Source organism: Balaenoptera musculus, chromosome 14 (assembly GCF_009873245.2).
Source record: "Balaenoptera musculus isolate JJ_BM4_2016_0621 chromosome 14, mBalMus1.pri.v3, whole genome shotgun sequence".
NCBI lineage: Eukaryota > Metazoa > Chordata > Mammalia > Artiodactyla > Balaenopteridae > Balaenoptera > Balaenoptera musculus.
In genome coordinates this window covers 76,979,868-76,993,988 of record NC_045798.1, presented here as the reverse complement: position 1 = coordinate 76,993,988, position 14,121 = coordinate 76,979,868, and the positions used below count along the sequence as shown (strand labels likewise).

Here is a 14,121-nt window from a genome sequence, read left to right as displayed (position 1 = left end):
CTACTTGTAACGCTTGCTGTCACAACTCCTTTATCATAAATGATACCCTCATTAATAACCAAACTCATATCCATGTCTGCCTAACGGCCAGCAGAAGTCGCCAGTCAGTACCCACACCTCGAGCTAATGCATCTCTCTAATGGCTCTCTTTAGTTTTTGTACATTTTTCTCCAAATTTTGACAATTTTTCATTCATCACTGTGACTGAGAAAGGAAATATTATGCATAAAATATAAAATCGGCAAAAATGTCAGAAAAGCCAGCACTTAAGAAATGAAGCATGATAGTCTACGTTGTGATGACAAATGTTAACACAGGCTCACAACTTCTGACAAGAGCAGATTCAGAGATGGTTTGTATGACATCAACAGGATTTCATCTCTAAAGGATCAAGAAGGAGGTCAGATCAGCTAGGGGACCTGTGGAAAATCAGAAATACTATCAAAGACAGAGGTACAAGCATCTAGATCGGAGCTGTCCTGCAGAACTTTGAGATGATGGAAATGTTCCGAACCTGTGCTGTCGAATGTGGTAGCCACCAGCCACATATGGTTGTTGAGCACTTGAAACGTGGCTAGTGCCACCAAGCAAATGAATTTTAAATTTGATTTAATTTTAAATCATTTAGATGTAAATGGCCACAGCCCAGATTTAGATTATTAAGTCCTCATCAGGGAAAGGTGTGCACATTTGGTCTGAGAGAATGAGCGTCACACAACACCTTCTGGAAACCTAACCATTTTAATATGGTTTAAAGCAGGCATGATGTAGCCTAATTTGCGTGTATGCCGGAAACTATCTTACCTGCGCTGGGCGCACCTGATCCATCTCAGAGTTATACAGGCTATAGTACACAGTTCACTCAGCATCCTCAGATTCAGGCTAGCACAGCCTGGTCCAGGGATGTTTCTGAACTCAGTGCTGAGGACTGGAACAAGGGTCAGCTCCAGATATCTCTAAGGAGTCGCCCTGGGGAGTAAAAGGGCTTATCCCGCCCCCTGGCCATGGGAGGCAGAAATGGACACCCATGGAGGAACTCCCAGGTTGGAATTAGAATGTGGACATCTTAGGAGACCATTACTCAGCCGACTAAGGGGCTGAGGGGGCTGAGGAAGTGAGGAACCACCGGTGTGACCCCCGAGAGAGGGGTTCGATTTTCCAAGCCCGAGTGCGGTGCACTTCTCCTCCCACCCCCTTCCTATACAGCACCCAGTGGGATATTCCAATGGGATAACCAGAAGGCCAGTCCCTAAACCATGAGACTAAAGACCTCTGTGTGCAAGCTCCGCTCAGGATGAACGCGGCAGCCCACGTTCGAGGACCACGGGAGCTGGGACAGTCAGCCTGTGAGGATCCAGAGCCCCATCAGGGACGGACTAAAAACCAAAGGCTCTCCCCACATTTTCTGGACAGACTCACAGTTCCCCAGGTAGGCAGAGAGGCACCCCATAACCTGGCTGGTAGTGAACTTCTCACTACCCTTGTCAAGTGGAGGCTCAGGGTCACGTTTAATTTGATTTAGAAAAACAATATAGTAATAGGACATGTTTTGCTCCTGAATGTGGAACCAATTCACACCTGCTTGGAGATGGGCACGGTTGGCTTCTAAAGCAAATGTCCTGACGTGTCAGCTTTCCTACGTTATGATTACCTGCTCCCAGAGGCCTGCATTTTACAAAATGAATTTTCTTATCGCCAAGGCTTGAGGTCCTTTTCTTTTCTAGTTTACAGGGGAAAAAAATCCAAAAAGCAACACACAGAGACATGCCTTGTGGTTTGGCCACTTTAATCTCAGTACCAAGTGGGCCAGACCAGAGCTCCCAGGCTCCTGTAATAAGAACCCTCTGTCGCTCCCCCAGTTTAATTGCCCTCCTGAGGAAGAGGGACACGGTGTGCCTTCAGGTTCAGGTTCAGGCCTGACCAGTCTTGGACTCCATAGACTGCCGCCACCCAGCGACTGAGGGACGAGAGCTGCAAATACAGTAGCAGAAGGAGCAAAGTCTCACCACGCCGCCGGGAATTGTTTAGCTGAGAGGACAGTGGATGCAAATCAAAACAGGGACCTGGACCGGCTTACTTATAAGCGAGAATGAAAATTTTGTTATTTAAGACCTCAGGTGACTGTAGCGGCCTCCCCATTTGAAGGGCAGTGGCATCATTCATTTCTGTGGGAAAATAAATTCCCTCCTGCTCAGTCCACGTAGAGGGATGGGCACTGGGGGGCGGCGAGCCAGGGAGACTGAAGCGTCTCAGCCTCACCTGTTGGCTGTCACCCGGAGTGGATGGCCTTGCGCTTACAGGGGCACACGGGTACCGTGGGCTGTGCCGAGGCAGGCCAGGGGCTGAGGAGGGGACTACACTGCTCTCAGAAATAGCAGAACTGAGACGGAGCTAAGGGCCGAAGGGCAAGCAAGTCCAGAACTGGAAAAGCACAGCCTTGGGAAAGACTTGGCTGGGGTGGGAGTGACAAGAAAGATAACAGAGGCTGCAGAGAAGTCCGCCCCGTGAGAAATCCCCAGCATTGGAGGCCCGGATAACATTCCTTTACATTATTTGTACTTCTGCAGGTGCTGATAATATGAATATTTATTTTGGCAACATACGCTGTGCCTGGCACCCATATGTGTTTACCCTACCCTCATTTATTTCTCACGAGAGCAGTATGAAGTGGGTTCTGTTAATATGCTTGTTTTGGGGGTGACAGTGCAAGTGCACAAGGGTTAAGTGACTTGCTCAGGATCACAAGCCTTTAGGTGATGGTGCCAGGACCCCAAGTCTAAGCCCAGGGCTCCGTCCACCCTCCTGCCCACCCAACCACATGTCAGCAGGTCCGCTGTGCTGGGTGCGCGCACACACGCACGCGTGCGCCTTTGGGGGAGGGCTGGGCAATAAAAAGCCCCGCTGGGCTCTTGCCTAGGGTTGGTGCAGCGAGAGATGAGAAGAGCTCTGGCAGGCGGCCAGCATTAGCATGAACCAGCCCGGCCGCAGAGAGGGCCAGGAGCCTCTTGAGATCGGGGATTCACAGAAATGCTGGGAAAGGTCCACGGGACACAGCTTGGAGCTTGGCCCTCCACGTATATTCCCTGAGGGACTTCTAGATTCTGTGTTTTTGCTCAACTAGATAAAATAAAGTTATCAGAATATTTTTCAGCTCTACCAGATGTTTCAAAAATAAGTGGCATCATATTGCATTTTTGTGTGTCTTGCTTTGTTTCAAACATTTTTCGCAGTTTCATCCATATTATTATTATTTTTATAAAGTTTCTTTGGTGAATAGTTGATTTACAATGTTGTGTTAGTTTCAGGGGTTACAGCAAAGGGAATCAGTTATACGTATATCCACTCTTTTTTAGATTCTTTTCCTAATAGGCCATTATAGGAGACTGAGTAGAGTTCCCTGTACTATACAGTAGGTCTCTATTTGTTATCTATTTTTATATAGTACATCCATATTATGCTGAATCGTATATTCATTTTCACTGTCACATAGAATCCCACTGAAGGACTATGCCAGAAACTTATCTATCCTATGTTAACGGTCATTTGGGTTGTTTCCACTTTGGGGCTATTTGAGGAATGACGCTCGGAACTCTCTTTGTTCGTGTGTCCTGTTGCATGTCTGCAAAGGTTTCTCTAGTGATGTACAGCTGGTAGTGAATTCTGGGGTCAGGGGGGATGCGTACCTTGAGCTTTGTCATAACACCAGCCTGTTCTCCTTGGTGGCTGTTCCTGACTCTCATTCCCACCAGCAGTTGTAAAAAAGGCCTGGTCTTTGTTTCCTCATCAACCATTGTTATTAGAAATGTTCAAAATTTGCCAATCTGTTGTGTATGTAATGATCTCTCATGTAGCTTTACTCTGCATTTTCTTGATGAACAAATGACATTGGGGTAGTTTTTTCACATGTTTATCAACTATTTGGATTTTCTCTTTTGTGAAGTACCTGTTTAAGTCTTATGTTTATTTTTTAAATGTTTGTTTTCTTATTACCAGGAATCCTCTACATATTTTGAATACTAGGTCCTGTGTAAGTTACATGTATTTCAAATATTTTTTCCCATTCTGGTTTTCATTTGTGTTCTTTACGATGCCTTTTAAAAAAATTATTTTAAAAACTATTTATTTATTTTATTTATTCTTGCTGCATTGGGTCTTGTTTCTGCGCACGGGCTTTCTCTAGTTGCGGCGAATGGGGGCTACTCTTCGTTGTGGTGCGTAGGCTTCTCATTGCGGTGGCTTCTCTTGTTGCAGAGCACAGGTTCTAGGCACGCGGGCCTTCAGTAGGTTGTGGCATGTGGGCTCGGTAGTTGTGGTCTTGCGGGCTCTAGAGCGCAGGCTCAGTAGTTGTGGTGCACGGGCTAGTTGCTCTGCGGCATGTGGGATCTTCCTGGACCAGGGCTCAAACCCGTGTCCCCTGCACTGTCAGGCGGATCCTTAACTACTGTACCACTAGGCAAGCCCCTATGATGTCTTTTGATGAAGAGAAGTTCTTTCAGTGTAGTTGAATTTACCAGTTTTTTTTTTTTTTTTATGATTAGTGCCTTTTGTGTCTTCTTTATGAAATCCTTCCTTAAAGACATGACAATACAGTCATCCCTCAGAATCCCTGCGGGATTGGTTCCAGGACCCCCAGAGATACCAAAATCCTCAGATTCTCAAGTCCTTTATATAAAATGGCATAGTATTTGCATGTAACCAATGCATATTTTCCTGTATAGTTTAAATCATCTCTAGATTACTTATGACACCTAATACAATGGAAATGCTATGTAAATAGTTGCTGGTGCATAGCAAATTCTGTGGTGACTTTTTTCTTTTTTTTTTGGCCACGCAACGCAGCTTATGAGATCTTAGTTCCCCACCCAGGGATCGAATCCAGGCCCTCGGCAGTGAGAGCACGGAGTCCTAACCACTGGACTGCCAGGGAATTCCCAGCAAATTCAAGTTTTGCTTTTGGGAACTTTCTGGAATATTTTCCCCTGAATAGTTTCCATCTGAGGTTGACTGACTCCGTGGATACAGAACCCATAGATTTGGAGGGCTGATTATATTCTGCTTTATTAACATTTTAAAGTGTTATCATCTCAAACATTTTAAACCCAGCCCCACCTGCACCCTTTCTTTCAGAGGCTCCAGGTGCCCGAGCTTTTCTGGGATTCTAAAACACCAACAGACCTGCTTCTTGGTTTCACCCGCTACCAGTGAAGGTCTCAACTTTTTCTGATCTGCTCTCAGTCAACTACCATCTGCATCCAGTCATATGCTTTTCAGCTTCCAAATGTTAGAGCTTTCATCTGTTTTCCCTGTTATCTTTGTCCGTGTGTGTGTGTATGTGTGTGTACACTTTTATTGTCACATTGGTGGGTTTCAGTGGGGAGAGGCAATAAATACAAGTTCAAATATCTGTGTTTAAATGGAAGTCACAGCAGTATTGCTTATGATAGCAAGAAAAATTGGAAACAACCTAAACATCCACCCACAGGAATAAAGCATAGTAGGTCCACACAATGGAATACCACACAGATGTACAACATTGTGTTACACAGAGGCAGGCTAGTGTGGTGGCTAAGGACACAGATTCTGACACTCACCAGCTGTGTAACTTCAGGTGAGTTACTTTACCTCCCCACCCAGTTTCCCCATCTATAAAATGGGATAATAGTACCTGCCCTGTAGAGCTGTTGTGAGAATTAAGAGCAAAGAATATGTAAAGAAAGATGAGCAATTGCAGGTACACAGTTAGGAGTACATAAGAGTGTTATTAATAAAAGTATGAAGTGCATTTATACACGAAGATATGGCTTTCTCTCCAAGGTATATTATTAGTTTAAAAAGGTGAAAAACAGTATGCACAGAAGAAAAAAAACATAAAAAACACTATAATCATGGGATTTTCCTGGTGGTCCAGTGATTAGGACTCTGCGCTTTCCCAGCCAAGGCCAGGGTTCAATCCTTGGTCGGGAACTAAGATCCCGCAAGCCTCGAGGGCATGGCCGAAAAAGAGGAAAAAATAAAAACTCTAAAAAAACCCCCACTATGATCAAACTTTTAAAAGGACAAATGTGCACACATACATACACAGAACATTTCTGAAAGGGTACTCAAGAAACTGTAAAAGTGGTTATCTTGGGGTAGAAGGTAGAAGGGACTTTGAATTTAATGTCCTTTGGCATTCTTTGATTTTTTTTTATTATGTGTGCTTAGTACTGTTATAATTAAAAACAAGCAAATTTAAAAATATATATATATAATTGTTGAAGCTGGAGGTTTGTTACATTATCTCTACTTTTGTGTATTTTGAAATCTTTCAGAATAAAATTTTTTTATAAATTAAAGCAAGCAAATCATCATCTTTGTCAGATATTCTCCAAAATCCAATGTTGAATAATTGGATGGTACGAAATAATTCCTTAAAGAAAGCTTGCATGGGGCCATTCCCATGGAGGCAGACAGGAGCCAAACTGCAGAGAACCAGTTGTTCTAGGAGAACACCACCGAGGTCTTATATTTTGTAGGAATTTTTTTTTAATTCTGAAAAATTTCTAGGCCCTAAAATGTTTTTTTTCTAGAGATCCTTGTGTTCAATTTTAGGAGCCAATAAAAACTGCCTTTTTAGGGGACTGCTGGCTTTCTGGACAGCTAATTACAGGCAGAATGACCTTCCATCTGAGTGAAAAGAGAGATTAACTTCTCAACTCCCTTAGAGGGTAATCAACCCTACCATCTACTTACTTGGTTTCCAAATTATATGCATCTACCCTCATGCAGCAATACAGGAGACAAGCACTCTAGATTCTCACCAATAGGTTCAGTTTAAACTAGCATTCACTCAGCTCTTATCACTGGATTGGTAATGTGATAAACAGAGCTGATTGTCTATATAGCTTGTGCATTCCATTTGTTCCTTTAAGTATTCTGAGTTTTATCCTTTGATCAGATTAGAACACCAGAAGCCTCCATATTTGAAGTATATTAAATTAGCCCATTAGAAGATTATCTTTAATTGCCTTAGCTTTTATCTGATGTTGCTATAGGAAATGATCATATGAAATTTGCTTCTGCAGTTGCTATAAAATATTCTTCACTACACCACCTATATAAAGCCAACTGGAAAGTCTGTTTCAGAAATTGGGGCCAAGAAAAATTTCCCAGAACACCACAGAACTGAAGGGATTTCTTTCAGTAATGAAAATCACAGAATTTAAGCATTTTCTCAAGCTATTGGGAAGCTGAGAAATGGATCCATAGCCCAGCAACTCTGTTCACCAGAATAGCTAGTATGCTTACATCCTCTTTATTCCTTAATCTGTATTTTCTATTTCATTACATTTTGTGTATGTCTGTTATTGTCTCTTTGAATCCGTTTTTCACTTAGTTGATCCTCTTCAAAAGTTTAGTAGATTATATCCTGAAGAGGTACACACTTCCTGGGGCGATCAGGGTCAGGATCTTTTTCTTCTGGCAGGATCACCAGGAATGGTTTCATGAAGACATGGCATTTGAACCAAGTCTTTGAGCACAGGTAGGGTTGACAAACATTGGGAAGAGTGTTACTCGCAGAAGAAGGTATGAATAAAAGAGTGATGGAAAGAATGCACAGGCCATTTTGGGGGGATAATAGGATTCGTTTGGGCCAAGGCATGAGGTGTAAGAAGAGACGAAGGGAAGCCAAGCTGGAGAGACGGGGAGGCTTAGGTCAGAAAGAAGCCTCATGCCAGGCTGACGAATTCAGCACTAGAGCACAAGAGAAGGATTTATTTTTTTCCAGAATAGGGAAAACGACTATATATTTTTAGGCAGAGGAGAGAAACTATCAAGACATAGAGTTTAAAGACAAAGATCAAATAGTACAACTGCTATAGGAAGGTCCAAAGTGATGTAGCAGGAAATGCAATTTAAAGCACTAGCCAAGGGCTTAACCTTGGAGAGACCAAGGAAGAAGAGAAAGGCATCAAGCACACAGTCACAGAGGCCAGGCTCTCCCCCAACTCCGCTGCTGTGGATGCTTAAATCATGCTTTTCTTTAGAGGTACCTTCGTAAACATTAATCAAGCAATATCACACACCTAAGAATAGCACTAAAACGGATTCCTGCCCAAGAGTTCATGAGGAGACGTTTTTTGTTTTAACAAAGGACTTCTAGCCGATAACTTTAGACGGGATAATAGAATTTAATAATTGCCATTTTGCCACTTTGAAATAATAGAACTAAGCGGCACTCACTGGTGGATGCTGCAACCATCAGGTGAGCCTTTTGAGGGCAGGAGGAGATGACACTTCTAGGAAAGAACGTCGTAAAGATAAAGGCTTTCTAAAAAACAAAACCACTAATTCGAAAAGATACATGCACCCCAATGTTCATAGTAGCATTATTTACAATTGCCAAGATATGGAAGCAACTTAAGTGTCCATGGACAGACATGGATAAAGAAGATGTGGCATATATATATATATATACACACACACACATATTAATTATATATATATATATATATATATATATATATATACACAGTGGAATACTACTCAGCCATAAAAAAGAATGAAATCTTGCCATTTGCAACAACATGGATGGACTTGGAGGGCATTATGCTAAGTGAAGTGAGTCAGAGAAAGACAAATACTGTATGATATCACTTATATGTGGAATCTAAAAAATACAACAAATATAACAAAAAGGAAGCAGACTCACAGATATAGAGAACAAACCAGTGGTTACCAGTAGGAAGAGGAAAGGGGGAAGAGGCAATACATGGGTGGGGAAGTAAGAGGTACAAACTATTAGGTATAAAATAAGCTACAAGGATATATTGTACAACATGAGGAATATAGCCAATATTTTATAATAACTATAAATGGAGCATAACCTTTAAGAATTGTGAATCACTATATTGTACACCTGTAACTTATATGATATTGTACATCAAATATACTTCAATAAAAAAATAGTAAATACAAAAAAAAAATGACCACAGACTACTTAGAATTGCCTTATACAGATTCCTCTTTCTCTGAGGTATTGACCTCCTTTAGAATATTTGTTGCTGACTAGAATGAAAAGACAATAAAACATTCCCATAAAAAAAAAATAAGAGTCTTTCTAATGGAGTGATCGTCAGACCAGCTGAATCTGCAGCTCCATCTAGAACACAGGCATCAGGAGAACGTGAGACTGTCAGACACAACATATCTCACGACAAGATGCAGTAAGTAGGACATGCCACCACCCAGGAATCGCCTAAAATAATTAAACCTGAATCTAATCGTGATGCTAGTTGTAAATATTATTTTTACAGGAGAAACAGTAGGAGGAACTAGTTAAATGACAGCCCGAGGAAGGAATCAGATAAGCCCCGGATGTACAACATTCTACAGGCTAAACTACTCATTTTCAAACAAATCAATGGCATTATTTAAAAAAAAAGTCTATAAGAGGATAAATAGAATAAAAAGGACTTGAGACCTAATAATCAAATGCAATATATGGAAAGAGGTGATGGCTTCTGGTCAACAACCTCCTCTGAGCTTATTAGGTCAGCTCAGGAGTTCCATCTTCTCCTAGAACTCCAGGGGTAGTGGGCCTGGCCACCCAGACTGGGGACAGGGGACCACTGCAGGCCTGGGAGCCGGTACCAGGAGAGGCTCAGCCACACCACTGGCTCCTGAGTTCGCTGGTGAAGGACCCTGGCTGCTGCCCCCCCTCACACACCCAGTGCTTGGTCCCCCGTGCACCCCGAATCCTCAGCGCTCAGCACTCTGGGCCTCTCTCCGCTCTTCTTGTGTTTTTGGCCACACTGCTGTGGGATCTTAGTTCCCCCACCAGGCATCGAAGGAAAGCGTGGAGTCTTAACCACTGGACTGCCAGGAAATTCCCTCTCTCTGCTCTTTTGAAACCACTGATTATGTCACACTCTGAATAATTAGTAAAATTAGTTTGCAGTAATTATATCATTTCTCTTCTCATCTCCTTTAACATGGTATAAACATTTATGCAAATTGAGAATATCTTTAATAATCAAATATTTATATAACATCTGCTATGAAAAAAAAGTCAACTGAATTAAGAATTTCCAAGGTAAACTATTTTAAATCCTGAGACTTCCAGAACTCTGAGGCCCCTTCTGGGAAGTGATTTATTTGGGAGGCAATGGGGGGGGGCGGGGAGGAGGAGGGCTGTCCACGGCTAATGACAAACCTTTGGAGTAGAGGTGAATTCCCATTTGCATGGGTTACAAATTGAGGAAAAGTTAAGATCAGGACAGAACCACCCAGGGGTTAATTATTTAGAGGGATCTGTTTAGTCCTGGGTGGGCTTCTACATTCTTTGGGGCAATGCAGTCCACAGTGGTAAGACAGGAGGCAGGAACCTCCCACTCCTCAAATAAGGTCACATTTATAGGTGCCAGGTGTTAGGACTTCAACATGTTTGGGGGGAACCCAATTCAACTTACAACACCCCCATGGGCCTCCTATATGGGAAAAGCCTTTCTTCCATAGTTACTGAGGACAGGGATCCCTGAGTGAGAGACTTGGGTCCCCATCTAAGACTGGATCCTGAAGTCCTTGATATCCTGGGGGGAAAAGTGACCCCCAAACTCTAAAGCCTCAATGGTTCTCCATTGTGCTGACTCCCTGCTAGAGGCTAGAAGTCATCTTTGGAGGCAGATGATTCTTTTGCTTTGGGAAAAATACGCTGATTGTTTGTGGAAAGTAGAGCAAATATCCTGTTCTGAAATAGGGTAGCTCAAGATAAAAGGACCTCTAGGTAATATAAAAATCTGTCCTCACTAATCTGCAGATTGTTTCTGGGGGAAGCAGTTGAGCCTGGATTCTGGGTAGGGCAAAGATGGTTTCAAGCGCATTCCTTTGCTTGGGGTGGAGGTGGGAGAAGTGGAAGGGGTGGGTGGTGGGAATTACAGGTCATGCAAAATGCAGCCAGGCTGAAGCCTAAGGAGGACGTCACCTTGAAGAGGCAGTAGTGTGTGTACCGGAGCCGGCTGTGTGGACTTGCAGTAGATGATTGTAAGCTTCTCAGGAATTTTGCAAGCTAATTGATAAACATGACCTTCATTAAAAATTAAATTATGTAAATGTGTAACTAAATAAATTATATTAAAAACAAAGTTAATAAATACTCGAGCTCATCACTTCATAATGATTTTACTACTTTTTCTATTATCTATATTCTCGAAGTCTAATGTGTCAGTTGGTGGAAATACGGTATCAGGTTACATAGGGTGTGTTACCATACATCTCTTCCCAACTTCCATTCAGTGACATCACAGTTGGCAGCTTGAAATTGGCCATGGTGGGATGTACACACTGGGAAGTTGCAAAGATGAGAAAGCTGCCTCCATCCAGCTGTTTAAATATCTACCAGCCCTCCACTGACGGGGAGCGCTGCGCAGGCGATTTGAACTACTGGGAGTTGTTTGGCTTCCCAGGCTGACTGTCTTTTCTGTGCTGGAAAAGGGGAATAAAGGAGCAGGCTAGTGTCTACACACAGGACAAATCAATATGGCAGAGCCCAGCAGCCTGAGCAAGCAGGTGACAAGGTGGAAAGAGGTGACGTGTAGGTGGAGACAGCCCGGCCCAGAGAGCCGACACCTCTAAGGGTTTATAGACTGTGGAAGCTCGGTGTTAGCAACTGAGTACTGGTGGCTCAACTCCATTCTGAGACCCCCAAAATAAAAAGGTATACGTACACATATTCCTTGCAGATTCTCGAAACACTCTCAGAGGGGAACCTGAGGAAGGGACTGGGTTTCCAGTCATCCCACAGGCAGGGGCTCCAACTGTGGTCTTCGGAGAGACTGAGAAGCTCTCAGCTTCAGAAAGTTAACAGCAGTCTTTCCTATAGGATTTCTCAGACCTTCAATGATCTAATGTGCCCCAGGACTCTCCCAGGGGGTCCCGTATGCAGCATTTCCCAAAGTTATTTTTTCCCACAAAATCGCTCATGGGCTAGGACTCCACAGAAACAAACTTTGCAAAGCTCTAAACCAGGCACGTGGGGATCATGGAAATCCAGCCCGGCGTTTTCCAGCCCGATCATAGTTCTATGATCCTTAAAGAGGGAAACACTTGTTACTTTCACACATGTGATGGTGCTCACATGGAACTCTCCTTACAGCCCATCCTTCTCACTCCACCACCCAAAATATACAACGGGAAAAAAAATGTTTTTGCAGTGAAGAGTGACCTGCAGACTACTGGCATCTCCATTATGGCCTGAAAGCATCAGTGAGGGCCAGGGTTGCTATATTTAGCAAATAGAAATGGAGGATGCCTAGTTACATTTGCATTTCGGATAAACAAGGAATAATTTTTAGAATCTTCATGCTTCATGCAATATTTGGGCCATCCAAATACTGAAAATGTATTTCTCGTTTATCTGAAAAGTTAACTGGGTAGCCTGCGTATTCCTGGGACACCAAGTGAAGGCAGGTTTTTGAAGGGATGCTGTCAGGTCTTCAGGGAGGCAGTTGTGGGGTGGTGGGAAACAAGTTCTAGAGTCGGATTTGGTGGGACTGAGTTTTGTCACTTAATTAGCAACATGAGTAAGTTAACTAACTTCGCTGAGACTCAATTTCTCCAGCTCTACGTAGTTATGGGAGATAACACTTCCTCATGAGTGGCTGATTAGAATTAAATTTGAAAATTCATGAAACAGACTCTAGCACAAAGTAGCACATAGTAGTTTGCTAATCAACGTTAGTTCCAACCTCTCCTCACATCTCCCTCTCTTATTTGGGATCAATCACTGAGGAAACAATTTTGCTGGAATTCTGAGGGATATGGTAAGCACTCTAGCCACTTGTGAAACTTCCATCTTCTCCATTTCAGCTTCTGTGGGGCTTCAGTAGTTCAGAGTCAGAAACCCGACTGACAATTCGCGGGTCAGCCCTTCAGGCCCTGAAGACAACGGGCCCATCTGGAGCCGTTCTAGCGAGACTAAACCAGGAGCCCCTTGCCTTCCGTAGTAATTCAACATTCGACAATTCTACCAGTGACCAATCAGTTAAAATCATCACAGAAGCCTCCATGTTTGTTTGTAAAGTGCTGATTTTACAAATATGTTCGATTGTGCTTGTGAATTGCTGCCAAGGGGGGAAGGGAGAGTCCCTGCCAGGTGGCTCTCCACGTGCTTCCCTGTCAACCCTGTGGCCGCGACACAACGTCACATTACTCTCAATTTCCCTGGGTAACCAAGAACTGCCCAATCCATGCTCCAAAGATGGTGACTACTTCAAGCTGGAGGTCTCTGTCTTGATAATGGTTTACATAATTATTTGATTACAAAGTGTTGGTTCTCTAATTATGTTCCCTTTGCACTAATGCTGATTATTTAAAATTTGTTTTGTAGCATGCCTGGATTGACTAGGAAAAAATCAGTTGGGCAATGAGGGGAATTAGAGGCAAATTGGGGACAACTCAGTATGTATTCTAAATTGGTTGTGCAGAATTCTGGAAGCAGATAATCCACATGTATCATATAGACAGCTAGCTTTAAAAAAAAAAAAGCCCATATCCTACAAGACAAATGAGAACAGTCCAAGGTTACCATTGTTCTTATTATGGTTTCAGTTTTCCCCAGAGCACAGGAATCTTCACATTCTTTTCAAAACAGCATTAAGGAGTTGAAAGCTTCCTTTTAATGAAAGTATAACCTCATTGAATGTTTAAAAATACCCCTTGAACACAGGATCAACTGCTAGACTACTTACTGCATGGGTATCAAGGATGTTGGTTGTAAAGTTTTAATTACATAATAAGAGGGAAAAAGCCATAATTTAAGAGGGCAATTACCCAGAATAATTTACCTCATTATTAACTTCTTCGGATAGATCTAAAGCCCTCAGAAGCCTTGCTTTTAGGAAACAAAACAATACAAAGTCCGCTCGTCATTAGTAAACATTTGAAACTGTGTTTAGAGCCAGGTTGTGGACAATACCAAGTGCTGGTGAGGAGGGAGGGTGGGTAACTGACTCTCACACATTGCCATATTGCAAACACACACTTACCAGAGAGCCCAACAATCCCACTCCTAGGTATTTACTCAAGAGAAATGAAAACTATATCCACACAAAATCCTGGATGTGAAGATTTATAGCAGCTTTA

The 14,121-nt window shown here is 42.8% G+C and overlaps 1 protein-coding gene across 1 annotated transcript in view; it reads right to left on the bottom strand.

Moving 5' to 3' along the window:
- Positions 1-295: 295 nt before the first annotated feature.
- Positions 296-14,121, bottom strand: part of TNFRSF11A (TNF receptor superfamily member 11a) — a 79,429-nt gene continuing 65,603 nt past the window's right edge. Inside the window, exon 11 of the transcript XR_005016251.1 lies at positions 296-419. The gene's annotated coding sequence lies outside the window, so the exon portion shown is untranslated. The remainder of the gene's footprint in view (positions 420-14,121) is intronic.